Source organism: Dromaius novaehollandiae, chromosome 2 (assembly GCF_036370855.1).
Source record: "Dromaius novaehollandiae isolate bDroNov1 chromosome 2, bDroNov1.hap1, whole genome shotgun sequence".
Classification (NCBI taxonomy): Eukaryota; Metazoa; Chordata; class Aves; order Casuariiformes; family Dromaiidae; genus Dromaius; species Dromaius novaehollandiae.
Genome location: NC_088099.1, coordinates 68800106 through 68822883, shown reverse-complemented (window position 1 = coordinate 68822883; position 22778 = coordinate 68800106). Strand labels below are relative to the sequence as shown.

Below are 22778 nucleotides of genomic sequence, written 5' to 3'. Positions count from 1 at the left end.
AAAGAATCTGTCTTAAGGAAACACCGAAGAATTTCTTCAAGAAAGCCAGAGTGTTTTCTGCAGCTGACAGTTACAGACCAACTCTGCTGGGTGCCGATCATCCATCGAGTGACTAATGAGTTAGGGCACGCTTTGTTGAATACCTGAACTGATAAAACATTGGCAGAATCATGGTAGAGAGGCATTAAACATGGCATGTTGCTGCTCTAAATATTTTTTGTTTTAAGATGATTAAAACATTTTGCTTAGATTTTGCCACCGATTGTGCCATTCTTTAGATGTCTAAACAAAAAGTTGCTTCAGAATAAAACATTTCCATTTTCTTTTGTTTGAAGGCTTAGTAAATCAGGACATTTTGACACTAACTTTCCCAGTGCATTTATGAAATGAAATCCCAGGAACATTCACCCCAATTTCTGAGGTTGCCAGAACTCTGTTCTGAAGGAATATGATCCCATCACAATTTCTCCAACTGGGTATTCATCTATTTTTAATCTCTATGCAGGGAAAGCTGGGGGAGCAAAGGATTAGCATTCTTCCATCAGTTCTCAAATTATGCCAAGAAAATTGATTATCCAGCCAGCAAGCCTAGTTAATTAATTCCCCTTAATACTTGTCTTTGCTAAAGAAATACTGTTCTGGGGAGTAGGGGGATGAGAAGCTGTGCACTAAAAGGTCAGCAAATACTCTCATATGGAACGGAGAACCATGAGGACTTCAGAGCTTTAATTTGAACAATTTTTAGTTTTATTATCAGATGACTGATCTGTGGGACTGCACGAAAGGTGTTAAGAAAACTTTTTTTTCTCAGGGGACTTGCTTTCTAGAGCGAAAAACAGACTTTTCTGTGCAGGTACTATAGCACTATAATGGAGTGGGGAAGCTGAGGCGCTAGCTACCAGCCTGGTTGTGTTGCAGAAAACAAGCTGCTGCAAGAATGGGGCACAAAGGTTTGTAAAATGGTGTAGACCCCGCCTGGTGGGATGAAACCCAGCCCTTGTAGAAGGCAATGGCCCCACTCTCACCAACCACGGGGCGGGGGGCATGTCTTTGAAGTGGCCATGGGATCCCAACACTCAAATGTAACTTGCCCGGAGAGGCAAGTGGGGCTGCAACCACTCTGGGGCCAGGGTGATGCAGCGCTAAGTCGGTCTCCCAGCCCTACCAGAGCAGATGCCAGGGAGCACAGAAAATGAAAGATCAACTATTGTTCTGCTGGTTGAGCTCCCCCCAACCACCTCATGACAGACTCATTGGAGCATCTGCAGCTCCTAGCATGAGATGTGGAGAGTGGGCCTGCCCTTTTCAGGAGTATCTAGGGTCAGCTTAGCTGTGGCATCAGACTGCACCCTATGTCACCCAGATGCTTTTGAAAACCCTGACCATAGCAGCTATGTTTTATTTGTTGCCAGTAGCACATATGGTATGTGAGGCATCCTCTCTCCAGGCTTTAGGGGTTGCGATGGTCAGGAGAAAAGGAAGGAAAATAACATGGAGAAAAAGAATAACTGGATGACCTGACAGCTACGCACTGCACTGAAACAATATTTGCCTTTTTAGTTTATTTTAAAACTATATATATATATATCATTATATATAGAAAAAATATCCATTTAATACTTATTTTATATATATATATATGTATTCTTTTAATGAGTGTTTGTACAGTGAGTATGGTATGCAATGCCAATGACCATACAGCTCTGCCATCAGAATATCTGGCATAGCAGTGAGGCTGAAAAGCCACATGGATCGTTACTCTCTCATGCATTGATTATGCTGCTTTTACCCGCCTGCATGCTTTTTCCTCCGCCTTTCATTAGCAAGATCTTTTGGCTATCCTCAGGAAAAAAAAGCAGGTCATGGCACAAATTCATCTCTATATTTAGTCACTGATGCTCAGCTTCAGGGTGCCCCAATGATTTAAAGAACTCAAGGGTAATTTTTTCAAAAATTTATTTGCCTTACTGCTTTCCAAAACAGAAAGGGTGATTTCCACACTAACGGCTGCCCGTTCTAGCTGCTGGCTCCCTCCAGCAGTGCCAGGCCTGGCATGGACACAGGGTGGCAGCCAAGAGGTTATTTTGGAGTGGTCTGGGAACACCCCTTAGCGCCTCCTTCCCTCTTGGGGTGCTCTCCTTGCTGTGGCAGTGGCTGACCCAACCATGGCGTTCATCAAGGTGGGCTCTGCGCTGCCCTGGTGGGAGGCGACGGGGGCCGCCAGGGCCGGCGGGGGGTGTTCGCAGCACTGAGGTCACCCCAGTGAGGGTCTGGGGATGGAGAGGTGAGGGGCTGCAGGGCTCAGGGGCTGTTGGGTTTGGGGCGTTTATGTAGGTAAGGGGCTGAGGTTTGGGAGATTTTGAAGGTTGTGGTGCTCCCTGTGTTGATGGGCACATGTGAGTATGGGGAGATGTGCAATAGGGTTTGGGGAAGGAGGCTGGTGTGAGGGGCTGTCTAACTGGACATGTGAAATTAGGGATTTAATGGCAGTGGCACTGCTGTAAGACTGGGTCACTCCTGCCTCCTGCAAAGGCATTTCTTACTCGTGCCTTCTAGAGCTGACTAAACGCCTGTGGCCTGGTCTCATTTGAGTAACTGCCTGAGCTCTGCCATGTGGCTCCAGTTGTCAGCCTATGAAACCAAGGAGGGGGAGCACTGGAGCTGACTTGGTTTCACAGCCACAGGAACGCTCCCGTTTTTTAACTTTGATCCTGACAAACCAAGGCTCAGTAGGGATCTGGCCAGTTTGACCACTTACCCTGGTTGTTGCACCGTGAGCAGAAGGTATGTCTTCTAACCACCTGCTCCTCGGCCCCGTCATGCTTCTCCATCCTGTCCCCTTAATCCTCCTTCTTAAAGCAGCAAGTGCTGAGCAGCACTCATTCGTGGCTGCCTGCTTCTTTCATCTCCTTTAAGCATCCCTCTCTTCAGGCACTAACACCTCTGGTTTTGTTCTCCTTCCAACTGGAAAAAAAAAAAAAATCTTTATTTTCTTGCATTTCTGAAACCCCTTGCCAGCCCTTTCTTTGTCTCGCCATCAGTATGGGCTCCCGCATTCACACTCATCTTCCACCCTTCCCCTGTGTCTCACATGTGTTCTCCTCCCTCGCCTTATACCCTCTGTCTGTCTCACCCTGGGACACCTCTGGCTGCAGACACATGCTCTGGCCTGTTCTGCCCAAGCCATGATACCTCCCTCTCCCCCGCCTGGCTCTGTTCATGGCCTGTTCACTGCTATCATCAGGACTGTGCCTAGGAGCAGGGTTGGCTAAGCATTACAGCTTGACAGGTTTTTACTAGGCTAAATCCTAATTGCAAGAGGGCTTGGACAAAGACCTAACAAGGCAGGAGCCAGCGAGGAGGGGGGGTCTCACTTTATCAGCAAAGACTGAGATCTCAGCACCTAGGAGAGCAGTGGTGTGCTTGTCCCCACCAACCTATAACCTGTTGGCAGACTGCTTGGGCCCCCTGGTCAGCCAGAAAACCACCAAGATATGACCTCTCCTTAGGGACCACTTGCCTGGTGAGAGGCTGCCACCAGCCATAGGAGTGAGAGGCTCTGCTCGGGTCCCACTTAAAAGTCTCTGGGCACAGGTGCTTGGTGAGGTTCCTACTGCAGGACATCAGGGGAAGGAAGGGCATGGAGTAATATTTTCAGAAGGGGTGGGCTTTACGGTTACTCTGGCCTTAAAATGCATGAGTTTCCTCTCACATGTTGAACAGTTTGGCTCCATTTTTAACACCAAGGCATTAGCACACAGAGATGCGCTGAAAAAACACAACCAAAGATACCCTTGCTTCCTTTCTCCAATGATGCATGTGCTTAGGTATTGTGTTTCAGCAATCCCTCTTCTATTCCTGCAGGACAGCAATGTTGTTCCCTTTATTACCCCCTATAATATCAGGTCTTCAGCCATGCTGCTCCTTATTGCTATGCCAAACCTGTAAGCAAAAAAAAAAAAAAAAAAAAAAAAAAAAAGGAAATAGGGAAGAAGGTGTTGGAAGAGGGGGATGTCTCATCTCTTCTTAGTGCTAAACTGCCCAGCTCATTACTCCCCTTCGGTTGCATTAAAGTAAGTGCTCTCTTCCAAAAGCAATGCAGCTGGAATTAATCTTGCTACATATTATGTAGTAGTAAATCACAAGGGCAGCACAAGCTGATTTTTTTTGTTTGTTTTAAGAGCACACAACCTCTCACTTGCCAAACCCAGACTACTGCTCTGGCAATAAAAAGCAATAACAAACTTCTGGATCCACCCACCTGGGCTCACAGGAGAAAAATACCATTAAGTCTTAGTGTAACTGTTTTAAGTGCTTTTTTTTGGGTGGGGAGAGGGTTTGAAAAAAATGAAACAGTCCTTAGAGCAGCATCTAAGAAACCAGAAGGGTCAAAATACTTCCTGGGGTGGGAGAAGGCATCTTACAGCCATCAGAAGGATGTTTCCAAGCAATCTGCACTCTCTATCCACTTGTCAGGTTTCCACCTCCCATCCTGCCCCAGCAACACGGTGTTGGGGCCCCTCTCTGGAAAAGCTGTGTTAATGCAGTGCCTTGAACCCCTGCACTGTGTGTCTGGTGGCCCATCTGTGGTGGTTTGAAACACCTGCTCTGAACAATAGCTGTCTCTGAGGCTATTGGCTTCATGGCTTGCCCAACTCAGCAGCCCAAGCCACTGAGAAACGCAGGTAAGCTGCTACCTTTCCTGCCTCCAAGGGTCCTGTCATAAGGCACTGGGAAGTTCAGAGATGGATTCAGCACAGAAGGGCAAGTTTACCCAGAAGCCCTGTCTTCATGGGGACATGTCTTCTAGCTGTATGCATGATCTATGAATAGAGTAAAGCACTAAGCCCTTCCTTCTATGGGCATCTTTCTGCAACACTAAAATGAACCAGCTGATCTACAAGGGCGTACCTCTGCTGATCCCAACCCAATGCCCCTTCCAGGTGTGTTTAGCCCTGCTTGCATAGCCTCACTGCACCTACTCTTGCAGGGCACCTTTGGTAGAGAGGCTGCTTGAAATTCCTGCCACTGGCACTGTGCCCAACCCCAGCAGAGGGGGACTGGGACATCCTGGAGCTGCCCTACATTGCTGTGAGGCAACTCATTGCTTCACATGCTGGCTCTTGGGCCTCCCCAGAGTCCTCTTGCAGGTCTAGTCTTAAGGCCAATTAGTGTTGTTTATGCTCATATTCTAATTGAAAGAAAAAAAAGAAGTGATGCTTCAGTAGGTCAAAGAATGTAAGGAGATAAATGTAATTACAATATATTGAAAGATACTGTTTAATTGAAAATATGTGAATTATGCATGTATCTCTTCCACAGCCTGTAATTATGTGGACTCAAGCAGTTACTAAGTACATTCATTCTAGTTGCCTCGTGAAACACATGGCTGCTTCTCACTCCTATGCTTAGCACCACTAGCTGAACTCTCATTATGAGTAAACAAGAGCATATGCAGGGTGTGCTAAGAGTTATGTTTGCTTTTCTGTACCAGAACAAGAGGCACACGTTTCATTCCCCAGATCATCACCCTGGAAGGATCTTTGGGTCCCAGGAGGGTGGATGTTGCCTTTCTGACAACTTATGCAACAGTATTTGTGTTGGGCTATAAAGCCTGGGCTGGAGCCCCAGAAAAGGACCCTGTGCTCACCTGCCTGCCCAGCAAAGGTGCAGCATGAAGAAGCAGCTTCATGCTCCTTTGGTGCTGGCAGGAGCTGAGCAAGGGGGTGATCCTGAAGGCATCGAGCACCCGCAGCTTCTTGGAGAGGACCCAAAGCTGGCATTGCTTCATGGGGCCTCCCTCGCTGCTTAATGTCACTGTCAGATGCTTAGGGACTCGGCCGAGCTCTCAGTGAATTTACTGTAAGTCATTTCATTAATATTGAAGAGTATCTTTTTATAAATACTTTATTGTCCTTCAGGGTAAACTGAAAATCTTCACCATCAAGGCAGACAGTTGCTCTTTGTAAAATTCCTGTGCCCATCACAGCAGATTATGCATAGGGCTGTGTTATCAATCTTGTTCTAAAGCCTGTTTGCTTCTCATATGTACATTTACCAAATGTGATGGAGTAAAATCCCACAAGAGAAAACAGTTCCCATTATTGTTAATAGAAAATTCAAACTGTCCATTATGAAATTAAAACAGGAGATGAGGCATTCGGGGTGGGGGGAGAGAAATTCCTTTCACTAATCACTTAATAGATGCCCATACACACAGTTGAAGCATGCAATAAATCCCACTTTGTTATTAACCAGATGTGCTACCTTATGAATTCTGAATCCAAATGTTCATTTCTAGCTAATTTACTGTTGATTTGTTCCTTATTTCCATGCCTTATGGAAAAGAAAATGGCCAAGATATGCTTTTTATGCCTATACAAATTATGCCTTTTTCTTCTAGGTAAACCTTGGCCTCAGTTCAGTAAGGCACTTAAGCACATGCCCAGCTTCAGCGTGTGACTGGTCTCCCAGGCTTCACTCAAAATAGATGGGGTAATTCAAATAGTTACAGCTAAAGCGCTTGCCTTCTTGCTTGCTCTTGCCAAGACTTTAAATCACAAGATATTCTTACCAGGCACATTTGATAAGTTGCATTCTGTTGTTTTCCTTCATGCTTTTTTGCTGATGAAACAAATTATATGTAACAAAATCTACTTGAATAAATATATGTGTGTATATATATATGTATACAAAATATATAAAAAACTGCTCAGAGAAAGATAGGTGGTTTATTTTTCTGTCTATACCTGGTGTGGTGAGATCTGAAAAAACACTCTGTGCTGAGACTGGTGTGGTTAACTGGGACTTGCTAACGAGGGGTAATGAGGGCTTCACCTGCTGCATCAGGGAGGTGGCTGTGGAAGAAGGCCTCCTTAGGCACCAGGCGGAAGGAAAGCTTCATTGGGAGACTATGGGGAAGTAATAAATTGGTGTATGCAGGCCTCAGCAGAGAGGGTTTCCTGAGCTGGAGGATGGTGCCTCTGCTCTGGAGAAGGATGATTCAAAAGCAACTATAGGCTTAGAAGAGATTTTTTTTTAATTGGATCTGTCTCTAGGGTGTGCTATAGGGTATAAGCCCTGCTCTCTTCAGCACCCTGAAGGCAGAGGAGACTGAAGACAGGTGGAGGAGGATTGGCAATCACAATGTGAGTTACTGCTGTTTTGGTGCCTGCTGTTTATTTGGGGATGTTGTTGCCCCGTGAGGTGCAATGGTTATGCCTGTATTGCACCTGCTAGTTCAGGGCTAGCTTTGCTCAGTACTCCAGCTCACCTGCCAGGGATCGAGGCCAAGCTCAGGCTGTCTGCAAATTGCACTTGCCTTTGATGTGTGGTGAGAGGCTTTTGGGGAGGCCCAGTGTTAGCTTCTGTGACTGATGGCTTTACTGCAGTGGTAGGTGGTGGTGGAGGCTGAACTGGGTGCTGGGGCTTGCCTGTACTGCGCTTTGGAGGGTGCTCCAAGCATGAACCTTTCCCTTGGGAATACTGGCATAGCCAGCCCAGAACTAGTTCTGATGGTGCTCAACCAGCCAAGCAGTGCAGCCCAAAGCCCATCCACAAGGATGCTCTACCAAAAAGAAGCTGCCTCCAGCAAGACTGGGATAGTTTTTGGCAGAAAGCACCAAGGGAGGGCCTGTTGCTCAGTGAAAGGTCCCCTCCATAAGGGTGACTAAGCAATGAGCCATATACTCCTCTACATGAGGAGGAGAAGTTGAGCAATATCATGCGTGGTCACTGAGGGTTTAATCCAGTTGCTCTCTACCTGCCTTGTGCTTCAGGAAGTGCTGAAGAGTAGGATCTCTGAAATGGGTAGGAAAGTGGTATGCCAAAGTATTGATCTAAGGAGACTAGTGGACTTGAGACTGAGTAGTGTGTTTGATCCTCAGCGGTGGCAATGGCCTATGGGACCACAAGATAGATATTAATGTTTAAGGCTCGAGCAGGAAACCTGGGTAGGGAAGAGGGTGTAGAGGGAAGTCCAGAGAGGTGAAGTATTCCACAAACTGAGCCTCTGGAAATTTCCCATCCAAATGTGGGCTACACAAACACACATCTTTGGGTTTCTGGCTTGCAGAGAACAGGATGATCTGTCTGCCTTCCCTCCCTTTCCTTCTCAAGGTAGGAACCATACCTGCTAGGGCAGATTTCCAGTAAGGGGGAGGTAGGAAGTGGTTCAGACCTGTTATGAAATGTCTTGTGGAGATTCTAGCAGCTAAAAATCCAAATGTAGAAAGAGGGAGTCAGCCCTCTTCATTTTTGTGAATGTTTGAGAAGCAGTAAGAGACCAAACACAAAGCTAAACCCTTCAGCAAGAGCAGCAAAAGATAAGCCAGTGATCCAGGTGGGTGCTGAAGCTGCCAGAAGGAGGAAGCTCCTGGACTCTTATGACAACTTATTAGGTCACAGATTGTATTTTTAGGTGGTGTTCCTCGAAACAGCTTGGCTGAATCTCCAGTTAGAAATCAGGAGATGTTCCCCTCCTGTTGTGTAACCAGCAGAAAAATACGCAATTAGGCAGTGGCTTGATACAAGTGGCCAGGTTGTATGCATAAACCATATCAACCCTGCAAGAGGTGGGAAGTTCTTCTAGCAGAAGAGATAGTGAAGGTTTCAGGCCTCTGAGAAAAATTATCAGGAAGCATAACTGAGGTTTTACCAGTCTTTAGTAATCAAACCTTCTGAACTGGGGGGAGAGAAAGGGGGAGGGAAAGCAAGTTGCACCAAAGTCTGTGTTGGCAGTGGAAAGCTTAAGCTGCTACTCAGGAGACTTGTTGATGCAACTAGATGATCCCAGGATGCTGTGTTAGTTTTGTGGGATTTATTTATTTATTTTTTAATGCAGTGGCTTTTAAAGTGTATGTTGACAAGTGGAAATGGACTTGAGAGGCAGGCAAAATACTTCCTTTTCCCTGCCCCCTTCTCCCCTGTGTCCCTTTTCTTTTCTACTTTGAAAGGAATGAAATGTAGCTTTTGGCTTGCATAGTTACTCTGTCATATTTAACTTTTTTCCTGTTAACGGGCCTCTCTTATTTGTGCATGTGTGCAACAGGGACTAACTTTCTATTATACAATGGGAGCACTTCAGAAAGACTAGCCATGGATATATAGATGTCAACTGGAGATTGAACCCAAAGAAATGCAAGCCCGCAAAAAAAGGGAGGAATGTAGGGAAAGGAAAACTGAAGATAATCCTGGCACTGGCATTCCTTCAGTGGAAAGATGCTGGGCAAATGCAGCAACCCTCTAAGAACAGCCCAGTGAGAACTTCCTTGTCCAGTATGGAGCAACTAGGCTATGATCTGAGCTAGAGGACAGGGAGTGGATGAATACAGGTGATCGTGTCTAAACAGCTGAAACTAAAAAAAACAGAAACAAAAACCCCACTGTTTTACCAATGCTACTGATAGAGCCCTGAGGTTGTGAAAAATGTGAAAACTTTAGTCAGTTAACATGATTTGTATTGAGTAAAATACCACTGGGATACAGAAAACCAGTGTGTTGGTGCAGTGCTTGTTTTCTGAAGAGTCATCCCCTGCAGAGAGCCCATACATAGCACTAGCTGGAGAGGCATAGGCAGAGAGCATTGATGTTGAGGTGTGGGGGCTTCTTCTAAAGGCAAAGGTTGGCAATCATTATGGGATAACTCAGAAAAACAGCTGAAGCTCACAGTCACAGCAGTCCTACTGAATGAGCTTTCCTTGTCTTCAGGCTCTCAAGAGGTGGGGAGAGGAGTTTTATCTGAAGGAGGCCAAAATTCACTGAAATCATTGGTAACGTGTAACTTCAGACGTACTTGCAGCCTGAAGGGTGGGCAAGAAGGTTATGCTGTGGAGGAACTTCCTTGGCAAAACAGCTCCACAGGGACAGAGGCAGCTGTAAATCCCTTTCCCAGGAGCACAAGACATAGCCTGCACTTGTTAGATTTGTTCGTAAGCTAAGGAGGGGAGTGGAGCGTTGTCTCCACTCTGAAGAAAGCCTGTCACTCAAAAGTGACAGAGCTCTCACTTCTTAGGAAGAAAACTTCAGGACTGGTTCTAATCAGCAGAGGTCATCCTCCATTATAATCAGCGTATTTCAGAAATGTCCAAAAAGACAAATTTGGTAGCATTCCTCAATTCCTAGGTGGTAGAAGAGCAGAATTGAAGTAACTTCCCTCACATAAATAAATGCTCATGCACACACTTGAGAGGAATCCTATACAATACCAGTCCAGAATAAATAACTTGGTGTATTTGCTTTGAGAGGCTTTCCAGATGGAAAATGCTTTAGTCATAGCTGTACTTGTATTCTCTAATCTATTGACTTTCTTTTCTTTCTGCCTGGAGAGTTCATTCTCAGATAGCACTATTTTGTAATTCACAAAGGCTGGTGATGGTTCACTGGAATTCTTGAACATCATTGAAATTTTTTGCATAACAGCTGTTTCATGCAGGATAAATATGCAAAAGGTTCAAGCTCTTTTGTGCCTTGAGTTATCTGTTCCACCTGAGAGCTGCTAAGGTGAGGCTGCTCACCAACTCTACTGAGGAGGTTTTAAGGTTGGTTGTTGTTTGGAGCTGCTATTGTCTGCAAGTGAGAAAACAAAGGCAGCAATGCAACAGGCAGAAAAGGTGTTCAGGAGACCTCAGCACCAACAGTGATAACTTTTACCTTGGGATCATGCTTCGGGGAAGAGGGTTTTTTTTGGGGGGGGGGGGGGCGGGGGTCTTGGGGGATGGAAAAGGTTTTAGAAGAAGCAGTCTTCCATTTTTGACTTGTATGGTGACCGGGGAGACAAAACTTTGTATACTGTTTCCAGTGGTGGTGGGGGAAATACCCTGAGAATGAGTATTCTATTTCTTAGTTTAGAATAAAGCACACAAAAGCATAGTCTGTAAATGTGGCATGTTCCTGTGTGGGTTACATTTTAAACCTTTCAAAAGGTCGATAAGACTTTAAAAATATTCAGGTTATTCAAAGTGCATTTCTTTCCCATCTTGCTATGCTAGGAAATACCATTCTTGCCTATCTGCATCTTTGACATGTAAATATCTTTTTGGTAAAACAGCTCACACTGAGGTAGAAATATCTGCAGTCTCATCTGCCACTGCTCCTAAGATTTACAGCTGGTAAGAATCTGGGATCTTTTTAAAGAAAATCATAAGCCAGATGTTGTGACTGAGCATAGCTCAAGCTGGGATCAACACAAAAATAGGGAGAGTGGATATAGCTGGCTGAAAGGAAGGAGTGAAGGTATTTATGCAAGAGCTGCCAGAAGAAATTACTAGACTGCTTTTAAATTTAGGCTGAGTGCCCACAATCTTATGTGGGGTAGAGGTACCAGCACCCATTCTGAACAGAGTGGTGGCGGGACCACTGGAAGTGCTCCCGTTGCAGTGGCAAGTGTTGTGCTGAGTTTAAACTGATCTGTGTTTGCAATGCTCCCAAAAGACAGGTCCTCGCTTGCCTCTGGCACCAGGTTCTTGGTGTATCCATTGTACTGTAACTATGCTTGTGCCTCCATACAGCCAAGTAGATTAGGGAGTTGATCTTCCTCAAAATTAATGCAGTAACAAGCCAACTACCTTGTTCATCCACCTAGCAACTGGCCTTTAGCTGAAAGCTGAAGTCTTAACTGAAAGAAGGCAGTGGGACTATAGGGACAATGTGGGATTGTCTCTTCTGAGAATTAGGTTGGCTTCAACTAGTTATGAAAATGTCCTCCATGGATGTTTGGAACCAGTTCATCTGCTCTTCAGAATAATATGTTCTGAAGAGACTTGTGGTACAACTGAAAACAGTTTGCTGTGTCAAAAACACTTTGTATGGATTTTCCAGTGCTTCCCTTCTAACATTTCAGGTGGCCTTAGTAACTGAGAGATCCATAATGATATTGGTCAGAAAGGATCTCTGGAGGTCACGTAGTGCCACCTCAGTTGATTAATAGCAGAGCATCCAAGGACAGTCTTGAAATGGCTTCCAGCTTTAAACTGAACTGCTGATCTCCTGGTGTGTGTGTGTGTGTGTGTGTGTGTGTGTGTGTGTGTGTGGTAAAAACACATGGTATATCGATGAGGAAGGTCTCTGGCTGAGGGTGATGTTGTTTATCTGGGTTTTATTGTACTACACTGAACCATTGCCCAGAGCACACTGGAAGCAGCAAGACTGAGGAACAGTCAGAGAAGGTGAAAAGGTCTTGCTGCAGCTGGAGTGGAGTCCCCATACTTGTCAAAGACAGCAGTGACTGTGCTGGTGGGCTTTTTGTTCCTAAAATCCATTCTAATTCAAAAGTGAGAATCTAGGGAAATATTTTCTGATGTTCCTCAGGCCTCTGCTTTGCATTGCGTCATCTACCCTGCCAGATCACAGGTTAAGGGAGAAATAATGCCACCATCAGCTGAGTTTCATTGTTATCTTCCCAGATCATGTCTCTTGTCACCTCCTTTAACAAAGCAATGGAGACAAGTAAAACTGCTCTTTTCAACCTGCCCCCCAAATTTTCCTCCTATTTGCTTTCAGCGAAAAAGAAACCAATGCCCAGAAGTATTCAGTGTCTCTAAAAATATACATTTAGAGAACAGGAAAAAATGTGCTCGTGAAGTGGTTGTCTAACTGACCTGTGACAGTTTCAGACAGCCTGGAGAACTGGTTGAATAAGTGCAAGGGGTCCCACAGGCTTTCTTGGCAAATGGGAAGAAACTAAAGCAGGTTTTCTATGCGGAATGACTGCCACCTGAATCTGTATGGTCTATATTCAGGTGAGATCAAAAATATGGGCAATACTAAGTCTACAAGACACCAGTAAAAAGTGGAAGGACAGAGCTACAGTTGCATAATAGTTGGAGATCACAGTAGGCGACCAAGAGGAACAAACATGTTGAATATGCAGACAGATGACCTCTTGTCACCAAACAAGGCTTTTTCCTTCTGTTTTCTTTAATAGTCTTGGCAAGTACCACAGTAAAATGTAACTGGGACTGGAAAAGATGGAAGGAAAATCATTTATAACAAAAAATTTTTTTCTTATGGTTTTCAGGTATTGCCAAGTTATTCAAATTCTCTGTGCCCTAAGGATTTAATACTGTTTTTTTTTTTCCAACAAGTCACGTGCAGCATTTTGTTTTACATTGGTAAAGGAAATATGGGTTCTAGGAATCTCTTATTTCATTATCTAAACAAATATCACAAATAGCCCTGGGTTTCTAGTGCTGGCCCTTTAGAGTCCATTATAACCATGACAAATGGGGCAAAGCCATTTCTGTATAGCTTGACAACACAGTGAGTGAGTCACAGTAATTGTATGCAATTGTATGCAACAATACCATATCACAGCAACAAAATCGGATGAGTAATCTTGTAGTTTGCCTTCAGGCAGCTGTCTGGCTGATCTCACGTATCCGGCTGCAACAAAATGTCAGTGTTTTAATACCTTTGACATTTCTTTAGCTTCAAGAGGCAGTAATGAATCTTTCTTGGCTGCTTACTAAGAGATGATTATATCAGAAAAAGCAGGTAATATTACTTATCTGAAAAGACAATACTGGAAATAATCTTTTTTCATTGAATTTAAGAGGAATCAGCATCAAATAAAACCCTGGTTAATTAACTAAAGTCATCGAACAACCCTCAAATGGATTTAGTATCAAGTAACAACTAAAAAGACTTAATGCCTGATAGCCATCTAAATACCTCAGGCAGATTCTGCCTTTCCTGTGTCTAAAGAAATATATGATCACAGAAAGGTTGTCTGTAATACACAAAACAGAGCAAGGCAATGCCCAAGTCTTAGTAAGCAAGTCAGTCTTGCTGTATCTCACAAGGGGTATGTGGGCCAGATGCCTGCTGCCATAAGCTGGCACAGCTCTGTTCAGCTCATGGCCTGCACAATACCATTTAAGAAATGGGAGCAAGTAAAGCCTAGTAAAAATTACCATATTTCATCAAGTTTCTGAAGGGCTAAGTCAGAGAACTAAGCTGCCAAATAAAGAAAGAGGATGCCTGTGATTACCTTAAGATTATATTAAGTTAATGGCTAGCCATGATTATGCAGATGCTCCTTCCCTTTAAAAAGGTAGATGCTACTCTGTACCTGTACAGGTCTGTAAGACAACATACATACTTAAATATAGTGAGCTCCAGAGGGCAACCTTAGTCTTCAAAGAGCTCTGGCAGATGCCACCCTTGGAATGAAATGAAGGCAGACAACCCACATCCATCCATCCAAATAGACAGGGCAGCTACCTGAGGACAAAGTTAATGCTACTATTGCAGGAGTTGAGAGGCGTTTTCATTTGCAGCTAGCTGTGCAAAGCATGGTAATGCCAAGGAGAGCATAGAAGAACAGGCTATATTGATGGGTGGTTGTGTGGGACCATTCCACTATGTTAAGCAGATGTTTGGCTATTCTGCTGCTTCTGCACTGCTTGGTTCAGGTAATGGGGTGTCTGCTCACTTTGGGTGTCATGAGAGGGTAAGATGTGTCTTGACACTGTGCTGCTCAAGACACCATAGAGAACATGGGCCTAAACTACTTTCATGTGTTCTGCAGTCTGAGAAAGGACTTTTCATGGAAGCTGACCAACCAAGGTCCCAGGCCAAAGCAATGCAGTTGAGTTAGCGCAGGGCTGTATTATAAACTAATCTATCACTGCACCAATGTGTCTGATATAGTAATACAGACGTTCCTTCTTGTGGATCTGCCAGTTTGGTCAGTATTAATTTGGGAAGGAAGATTGCTCCACACTAGAGAAGTTACCCAAAGGTGTAAGAAGAGCAAAGAAACAGGAGCTTAATAAATGAACCTGCAACCTCTTCCTATCTAGTAATTCCGGCATCTTCAGCTTCACTACAGTTGTCCCACTGAACCTCTTCAAAGTTTGTGAGAAATACTGTTTCACACCGGTAAAACTGTCAGATGGTGATATTTTTCCTCCTGAGGTTAGGGTTTCTTAGCTGGCAGACTTAGCACTGAGTGGGAGGTGCAGTGAGGTTTCAAGTGTGTCCCATATGCTGTTCTTTCTCTGTAACCACCAAGATCTGCAAAGCTGGCTGAAAATAAAATGAACAGCAACTCTTGTCCTGCTAAGGACTGCCGATATCCATTCAGATGCCATGTTTCTCTGTGAAGGTGCTGTTCTTCGGGAACTTTTTTGGTCCTATTCATTTTTCTGAAGAAAATGTGTGTGTTCTTAATCATCCTAACATGAACATATCCAAACCGCAAGCAGAACTAAATTTTTGTTGGGTGAATACCCTTTCAGTGGGCATCTCTGAGTGGGCTGGCTTCAGTCTGGCTCTTGCTCTACATGAGGCTCTGTTCCCTGCTGAAACACAACTGCCTGCAAAAAGTCACTGTATAGAGCCTGGGTGTTTCTTATAACCAGATGACTTGAGCTAAAGAGTTGGAAACTATTCCAGTGGGAAGAAGGAAGCCTGGGGATGGACAAAGCTTTAAGGTCCTAGTTCAGTAAAGCAGGGAAGCATGTTCATATGCTGCTGTTGGTACTGAAGCACTGTCTTCCCTTTTAAGGGCTCACTTAAGGGCTTGGCTGAATATGAACCAGATGGAAAGGCTCTTCTTTTTTTATCTGGTTTGCTTCCAAGAGCTCAAAGAAAGAAACTATGTTTTAAATATGAACTAATTTCTGAGAAGAACAATTTTCCTTTGGTTATTGCTTATGGTCTGAAAATTCAACACTTGGGAAGCTGAGAAGGCGGCTATCTAGATCTCTGGCTGAAAAGTAAGTGCAGCAGTTCATTTCAAGTTAAAGTTTGAACAATGGAATAGATTAGATTAATCTTCTCTCAAAGATAACTTTTAGCGATGTAGTAATTCTCTGCAAGGAAAAATGTTTTTTATTATTCTTTTGAAAACAACTTTTCAAATAGGAAAAAAAACTACATTGTATATCACTACCTCTCTGATATGATTGAATAGGGGGATGCTTTTAATTAAGAGAAAAATCTGTATGTTAACAGTCTTGATTAAAGGGGCTTTTAAATAGTTTATATGCCTGGCTATGTTCCATCCTAAAACTCTGCAGAGGAAAATGTCTTTTATGTTGAATTTAAATGCTTATTATCTCTTTGAACTCTGTCAGTCCTGTTATTTGAAATATTATTCTTCCCTTTCAGCATGTGGAGTCAGCTCACCAAGAGGTTTTTGGTAATGTCACTCTCTAGGGAACTCTGCTGGCACATCTGAACCTTGAACAAGCAGCTGGGGGTAATATTTCAAAGATTGCTATGATCTTTACACTGTGAGCCCTACAGCAGGGACTCATGATATCTGTGTAGTTGTACAGCCTAGAACAGTGAAGCCTTGATCTCATTTGGAGGCCTCATATTACAATAATCACCAATAGCTTATAAATAATGATCTCAGTTCAAGATGTTACTCCTATGGTATTACTACTATTACTATTATAAATAGTAATAGTATATATAAATAGTAATATTACTATTACTACCTCAGTAGTAATATGGGGACAAAAGGAGGCAAGTTCTTTAATAATAATAAAGTGTTAGATGTGAATGTGAGTAATATTTGGAAATTTAAGTCCCCCAGTTTTTTCAATGACAGCTAGCATAATTGCTGTCTTAAAAGAAAGTAGAAAGTGGAGTTATGTGATAAAAGCAAAGCAGTGAATAGCTGGAGTCACTTTAAATATCCCATGGACCCATATACAAGTGTATTCATGAGCTCCTTGCTTTTTGCTCACCTGCAGTACAGTGCAGGCATCTGACAGCGTCATGCTACGCAAGCAGCTCCCCTGAAGGATGACCGGCTGTGCAAACACAGGCCCCAGGTGCTTGTGTTAGTTACCAAACTAGCAGCACTGCTCGCCCATCGTGCCAGAGAAAGAAATGAACTTGGTCAGTACTAATGAATGATACGGTCCTCTGTGATTGAGCCGCACCTCTAATGCTGAGTTGCAGAGGTTTATGGGACTGATCCATAAACACGAGTTGACATAAGCAAATGGGAACTCTCATTAATGTAGCAAGCAAGGCTGAAGATTCATCCCTCTGCACACATCCCAAAAGTTTAGCATATTCTTTCCTCCTGGAAGGTGGAGAAATGAGTGCTTTGAAAATATTGAAATGCTTTTTCTACCATGTATGAAAGTATTGAGTAGCAAAGGTTTCATTGCACATTTCTTATGCTGGAAGGTTATAGGCATTGCTGTTTCTGTTGGCTGAGCAGTGCACTCAGTCGGTCAGAAAAAACAACTGGGTGGGTGAGTTGCTGTTTGTCATGGTTGTGGGCAGGAGAGGATTTTCTTCCTCGAGTAATCTAGCAGCAGGAGGGGAGCGGGGAGCCTTGCGGGGGGGGGGGGGGGGGGGGGGGGGAACAGCGAGGCCTGGAGAGGACACCTGGGCTAGGTAGGGTAAGTCAGAGGGTTTACAGAGAAGAGCCAGCTCCCCCATCAGATCCTCTGTCAGCCTCCCTTTGGGGTCAGACTAGCTGACATGTCAAACCCTCCTTGTATTGGAAAGGGCTAGAAGAACAGAAACCTGAGGAGAACAGACCCCTGACAGCAAAGGACAACCAAGGAAGAAAAAAGGGAAGAGGTGTGAAGGGCAAGTGCTCAAGCAGGGGTCAAGAGGGCACCGTAAGTGTGTGTGTATTGATCCTGCTTATATATACTGATGCTTCGTTAAGCTAGCAATTGTCAGCACAGTCCCTATTGTCCATGCGAGTGCATGTCGGGCTCATGGGCAGCTATCTTGTCAAATGTTTTATCTGCAAGCCCTACAGTAGGGTTCCTCTGCAAACTGCAGCAGGATAATTGTCTCTGCCAAAATCACAGTGCTGTGGGAGACCTGGAAAAACTCGCTTCTTCCCCAGTAGATGAAATACAAGTGCTACATTTCCAGTGCTCACAGTTCTCCCAGTTGCCTTATGAGAAATGTTAGCAAAATGTTACTAGGTCCATTATTTAACAGAATCAGGAACTTAAAGTAAAAATAGTCTTCTACAAACAGTCTATGTCTTTGCTGAGCCATAGTTCTGAAGGTCAGTTTTATAAATATAGGGGCATGGCTGAAAGGATGCACACAAGTTTTAAAAAGTGGAAAAATATGCTTCTGACAGCTGCCCAAAAAATAGGGATCAAATACAAGAGAGAAGATAAATATAAGCATTGCTCAACTGTTTCATTCACTGCAAGCTGTCAGAAGGGACAGGTTCTGTGGAAAAACTAATGTGTGATTGTGTCATTAAAAGTTGAGTCATAACACATGCACAGGGAGCAGGGGCTGGGGCAGCTGCAGGCAACCTTAACTTCAGCACGTACTGATTTTTCAGAGAAAAGCTGGTCAGAAACAAGAATTTCTGTTCTGCTGGAGAAAAGGGTGTTTTGAAAACTTTCTTCAGACTTGTAATGAAAAGCCAAAAACTACACAAAGTATTAAAACTCAGTTTTCTAATGATGCTAAACTGTATTGATAATGGCAGACAAAATAAACATGAATATAGTGAAAACGGTATTATGCTTGTGTTTGAGCAAAATGCTGGAATCAAAAGAAAACACCAATTCCCTAAACAAAATAAGAAAACGGAAACCCTTTGTTCTGGTTTTCCCTTTGAAAATATCATCAATATTGATATTTTTCTTTCTGATAAACTTGAGTTTTTTGCTTTGTGTTTTTCTAGAGCCAATGTAAATACTTCTAAAAATACCTCAACTAAACATTGAGGCATTTCATGAGAAGTGTTGTTTAATGCAGATGAAAGAGTAGTGCTTCTTTGCAAGCAATATTGCCATATGACTTTAACTCCATCCTTGAGGGACTCACTGGAGCTGGGGACATAAAAGCATCCAATCCCTGCCTAACATTTTCTATTTAGACTGTAGCATGAGCAAACTCTTAGGGATGTCCACAACAAAACTCAGATGGCAGATCAAAGTGTCTAGGTCATGCAGCAAATACTAGCTAAACTGCTCTTTCAGTGTTCGGGGTCAGGGTTTGTGCATTTCTGCTGTGTGTGGGGAAAAGGACCTTGCCCCAGCATTTCCCGAGCGTGGTAAGGTTGCTGGGTGCCAGCACAGGAACGCTACTATTAACTGTAGTTAATGGCAAGAAAGCCTCAATTTAGCACTTTCCGGCTATCCCCAGCGATATTTGGGGGGGGCGTTGACACATGTAAGTATTTTAAAACAAGAGGATGAGGGCTCTGTACATATGCAGGGAAAAACGGATGTCAGAACTGGAGTGTGGATTTTCCTCTAAGTGCCATAATCTCTCCCCTTACACAGCATTTACTAGAAACAGTTCCCCTGTTGTCCTTTTTCCCTGTTGATGAATACTGTTTCTAGTAAATGCTGTAAAGAGCGTTTTCCTGTCTCAAATTGGCATAGCAACAGCATCAGAACAGAACTCAAGAGCATCAACTTAAAAACATTGAAATAGCTTCAGGATTCATAATATGCTGTTATTTATTTGAAGTGTAAGGGGAGAGATTATGGCATAGCATATACCTTAGCTGTCTGAAACCTTTGCTCTGTGCACATGTTGACTGTCAAATACAGATAAGCCAGTTAAATACCCGTTTTTTTTAATAAGGTTTATCATTGTAAGCGTCTGCATGAAAAATATTGAAGCAACCTTAGGATATATTAAGTGGCTGCATGGTAGAAACAAGAAGACATAAATTGAATATTATTAATTGCTGGTATCGCATAAAGATCTTAACAAGAAAATTCTAACATTTATCAGACCTGCAGGCTTTTTGGTTAGTAGAAACAAGACAAGTAACTGTTATTAGAGATCCTTTTTTTCAGGGAGGCAACTTCTCCTCTAGCAACCCTCAGATTTGATGTCTTTATCCACACACTAACTGATATATGTATTTCTAAATCTTGGCCATTACAGCATGCTTTGTTCTGTTCAACAATACTATGTTTTATATCACTCCATCTGCGGATAAACTGTGTCAAACTCTGGCTTCACTGGCATCATGAGAAGTACAACCTGACTTGGCTAATTTAAATAGCAATGCCAATTTATGTAAATTAAAATATTTGCAGTCTTTTTTTTTAACCTAGTTGACTATACTATTATGAAATGTTTGTAGATCTCTACAAGGTTTCTTGCTGTTATTATGCCATTAACAGCGTTGTGGGATCTTTCTTATGTCAGAGTAAACTGTTGTCTGCTTAGTTCATTTTTGCCTCCAGTGTTCAAAGACTTATGCACATCATGGAGGTTAACAAAACCTGCAGCGAGGCTCTTTGGAGGCTTAACCATTCTGAGTATACCTCTTTGGTACCAAAAGTCTGCAGTATAACTGACTTTTACTTATTTTAAATACTAATGAAAGAGCAGATTATTTTAAAGTCAGTAAATCCACCTATGCACTGACTCTGACTTCCAAATGAATATAGACAATGAATACAGATGCATGTTTAGACAATGACCCGTAAAGAGAAGCTTGAGACAAAGGCAAGAATTTGCACGTAACTTCCCTTCAGTGCTGTGTAAATCACCTTGCTACTTGAGAAGCTTTTGCCTTGTTACCGCATAGGTATAGAGAAGTTTGAGTATTTGTTTCAGTCCTACGAATGTCTGTCTTGATTTGTCTGTATGTCTGGCTAAATTTGTTCCTCTAATTGCTGATAACTATCACAAATGATTTTATACATGTTCAGTGAGTGAATATAACGGACAGAAGCAAGAATATGTAGGGATGAGTCTCTGGTTCCTTCAAATTCACATAGAATAGCTCTCAGATTTAATCTTTCTGCTCCAAGCCTGCTGAGGGCCCCTAGTCTTCTTGGACGGTGTCCCCCTGCTTCCCCTTCCTCACGGATCTTAGAGAATAGCCCAGCTGCTGGATTTGCTGGAGCTCTCAGCAGAAGCCTTTCAGCCACCTCATGGTATTTTGGTCACTTAGTGCCTCTCCGTGGCTAACTGGTGCTATTGCCAGAAGCCAAGCTTGTTCCTGCTACTTGATAAGCAACAGATGAAGCACTCCTGTAAGCTGACAGCTGTGCCCACATGATTTAGATCTCTAGTGGCTTCTCCACGTGGCTTCTTCATGAAATAAGATGTTCTGGAAGAGGGAGAAGATGACCGCTAGGGAATGACTGCCAAAATGTTCCCCAACTGTCTGTCGCTTCATACCCAGTGCCACCCACATGTGTATGGGCTGTGTCCTCGCATCTATTTTCCTCTTTTTTTGTCTTCCTTGCTTCTCCCCCTGCCCCTAAAAGTCATGCTTGTAATACTAATAAAATGCAGTATCTCATTTGTGGATGCAAAGAGGCATCTCTTGGCCTGTTTGGAACTGAATTTCAAAAATGTACAGACAAGGTGCTGGTCATACATACATGTGGAGCTCAGCAGGGCTTTGGGAGCTCCAGACTATGCAACGCCTTGGCAGTGGGGCAGGGAGGAAGGCAGTGGGCAGCCAGAGGGGACTGCCAAGCTTGGGATGCAGTGGCCCCTTTCTGCTGGGGGCCAAGATCGATGTGAGAGAGAGGAAACTTGCCAGCCCAAGGAATTCTTCCTGAGGTTGTTTACAGTGAAGTGTCCCTTCCTGCAGCTTTTACTTAGAAGGGGACAACATGCAGCCTATTGTCCCCAGTTTCCTTGGCAGGAGCTGCATCAGTTAGGATGTTTTAAATGAATGTTTTCCATCATGCAGAAGTTATGGAACTTTCCTCATAACTCTTTAGATGGTTCTTATGAGAGAACAGGTTTATTATTATTATTATTTCTGAGTTCCTAACTAATTAGGATGAAATGACATTGTCTCACATGGAATTAATTGAATTCTGCCAGTAGTACTTAAACTCTTTAAAACATTCCTACCTAAATGAGCTCTTTGCTAATACCAGCTGAGTTTTCAGCTCTCCAAGCCAATTTTGCACAATAAGTAAATGGTATTTATGCATGGGGAGGCCTCAGAGTAATGCCTTCTATTGCAAGTTCTAATAAAAGGCTGCTCTGTTTTGGCTCCTTATTAGAATAACACTATAAATAGCCTCTTTGTAACAGGAACTTTTTAAAAATGTGAAAAGTTTTACTCCAAACCTCCTGGTGCACATTGTGCCACCATCTGGCAGATCTGGCTTTCAGGGTAAATTTACCTCCCAGCATTTCATTCATGCTGGGCTGGCTGAGACCGCTGGAGAGGTAAAAATGCAGTCGGGGGGGAAGCTGCCTGGTGTAAACACAGAAAAACTGCACAGTTTTAATATATCTTGGGAAGATTCCATAGTGCTTACTGAAGCAAAACTTATGCTAATATAGTGTCTAAGACTGCTGGATTTAGTCTTTAGATTACTGTATGTTATGCTTTTGAAAGAGAAAGTAAAGACATTGCTTTTTTTCTACACTGAATTAGTTTTGCAGAAAGAGTGCTGTTGTGAGCAGTACTGGCTGCAGAGGCATACTCTTGGAGCAAGACCACATACATAACTCAATGTAGGCAGGAAAAGAAAGATTTACCACTGTTGACAGAAAACAATCTAATGATCTGCTGCAGTTTTTATTTGAATTATTAATAACATACTCGGAATTCACATTTTCTTTCCTTTTTCCAGAAGACCCAAAGCAGTGACAAGCCTCCAAAAAGCTCACTCATCTATTTCTTTAATAGCTTTCAGAAATACCACACATCATCTTCCTCCATGGTGCTTCTGTTCTTCTAAAATGAACACTTGGGTTTTACTTTTCTGATAGATCATCTTAATGAATGGGTGTTTGACATTTTTTTCCTCTGTCAATCAGTTTTAAGCAACATCTTGAAAAAGCTCCGATTGCAAGAAATTCCTAGCATATTTTCTTCT

The 22778-nt window shown here is 43.2% G+C and overlaps 1 long non-coding RNA gene across 1 annotated transcript in view; it reads right to left on the bottom strand.

The window, feature by feature from the left end:
- The window catches only part of LOC112983045 (uncharacterized), a 43883-nt gene that overhangs the window by 17681 nt on the left and 3424 nt on the right, over positions 1-22778 (bottom strand). Inside the window, exon 2 of the long non-coding RNA XR_003259136.2 lies at positions 2759-2964. This is a non-coding gene — a long non-coding RNA (uncharacterized LOC112983045). The remainder of the gene's footprint in view (positions 1-2758; positions 2965-22778) is intronic.